We start from the raw sequence: 2,474 nt of genomic DNA, 5'->3' as shown, positions 1-2,474 counted from the left end.
AAAATGGCAATAATACAAACAAACCACACGTGTTTTTTTTTTTCAAGACTGCAGGTTGTATATAGCGAAAAGATAAGACGTTCGTGTGCATAGTTTAACACAGTATTTTTCGTTCAAAACTCGTTTGCTACAACTTACTCGTCTTCCAGCGAATTTAAAATAATATTATTAATGTGTAATGGAAAAAAAAAAACGGACACTCGTTTTATTACGGTCGAGTTTACGTAATGGACTAATATCGTATAAGACTAAAATAGCATCGCCAAGTCTGAAAGAATTTATCATCTAAGTGCAAATGTCAACGACCCACCCCATATTGGGTAGTTGTGTTTTAAAATTCAAGGTTAAAATGATATTTATTTTCTTATTTTTGAATAACAAGCCTAACTGCAAAACAAAAACGTCGTCAACGTTTTCGAATAACATTCGAATTTAATGTCCATTTTAACGAGTTGAATATACAATTTCAAAACTGGTTTCTTTTATGCCAACAATGTAAAGAAAACCAAAAAATTCTTCAATAATAAAATACCTAATATACAGAGATTCTGAATTTTTACTAAGCTCACTTGTAATTTTATAATTTAGTTGGTATATAATGTACTTAATATTATATTAACATGTATATTATTATTATATATCTTATGGAATATTTATTCTATGAAATTTTACTTGTAGTTTGTACCTACCTATATTGAATTTTAAACTTATACTTTTAATTATAAAAACACTCATGAGATTCTACGTTATAACGCTGACGTATAGACAGTATAATTATTAACTATTAATTACTAAATATGGAATTAGATGTTAAAAAAACTATACATGTCAATCAAATTCTTATCGCACATACAAGGTCACAATTAATAATAATTTTATGATGTTTCATGTTTAAACGAAAACATGTTCATACTAAAGACAACGCATACATTTCAGAAAAAAACGTAATTCAATGGTTAACTACGATTTAGTTAGAATGGTCCAAAATGGTCAGATGTTACTTTGTTAGGTGTCTAACATATCGACTTGGGTTGGCGTACAAAATAGGTATATTACAACGAAAAGAATTTATATATTTCGTATAATAATAAGAATTACCTACTTTGTGACTTGTGTAGTTGTATGAGTGCCCAAGTATTTATTTTTAGATACAAGATGGCGAAAAACACTTATTACATTTTCCAATGAAAGTCAGCAATAATGTTATTATTATTATTATTATTATTATATTGATTTTAGAATCTATAGATATATTGTCAAATTGTAGACACGTAGTAATAATAACAATACCTTCATATTACATTATATGTTTTTTATGTTCACGTTCAAACGCCATTACATAATTTAACCGTACAACGAAAATTGGTTTTATTATTTAATTTTTTTTTTTTTATCAAAATATAATATAATACATACATAATAATTTAATATAGTGTTATCAATGGAACGTATAAAATATATTTTATTATACGCAACCACAGTAGTAGACATGTTATAGATAATCTATATTATGCTAAGTGATTACACAAACCCTTCCATTCCAAATTTTCGAGTCAGTTTTTTTTTTAACTTTCCATCGATTTATAATGTATAATGTTTATTCTAATTATATTACACATTATATAAACATATATTTGACTAAAAGCGCTCAAAAAATGTAACTCTAATAAATTTATATTTTATATCAAAACGATAACGTAAAAAGACGTTACACCTATACCTTGGAAAAACAACAACCATAAGTAAGAACTTGGATAATTAATACCTGTAATTCTTAATTTATAGGTACTTGTCTTTATAATAGAATTTAATTTTAGGGACATTTACCTAATATTCAGTTTGGTGTACAATTTAATCATCAGAAACGAATGAATAACGATACGGAATATTATTATTAACAGGCATTTCGATCATTTTTTCCTAAATATTATCGGTAATTTATTATCAACAAATAATATATTTTTATTTTAGATTCTGAGCGGAGGTGATATGAATGTATTGATTTTATAATGATGTGTGTTTTTAATTTTTTTTTTGTATCTGTGTACACGATAAATAGTCGAAATAATGCTTAGATTTTAAATTTCAGTATCGTGTTCGATAGGAAGTAAACTAGTTGGTGTATTAGGTAGGTCAAAATTTGAAATTCCCAGTAGTTGAATTGTGCAGGGAAAAACAAAAAAAAAATAAGAAAAACCCGAATTCGGGTTTCGACAAAATTGATTTTGGTTTTTGGTTTAACTCTAAAGCAAATAACCGTAGATACATGAATTTTTCACTCGTTGTTTATATTAGCATTTACTATAGGTACACAATAAAATTTTCAAAATATTTTGATTTGTTTTTAACCGTTTACAGACATATTAATTTTCCAATTTTAGATTCTGAGTGGAACGATGAATGTATTGATTTTACAATGATGTGTGTTTTTTTTTTTATTTTTTTTTTTATTTTTTTTTTTATTTTTGTGTCTG

This window comes from Acyrthosiphon pisum, chromosome A1 (assembly GCF_005508785.2).
Source record: "Acyrthosiphon pisum isolate AL4f chromosome A1, pea_aphid_22Mar2018_4r6ur, whole genome shotgun sequence".
Lineage (NCBI taxonomy): Eukaryota > Metazoa > Arthropoda > Insecta > Hemiptera > Aphididae > Acyrthosiphon > Acyrthosiphon pisum.
This window is presented reverse-complemented; position numbering follows the sequence as displayed.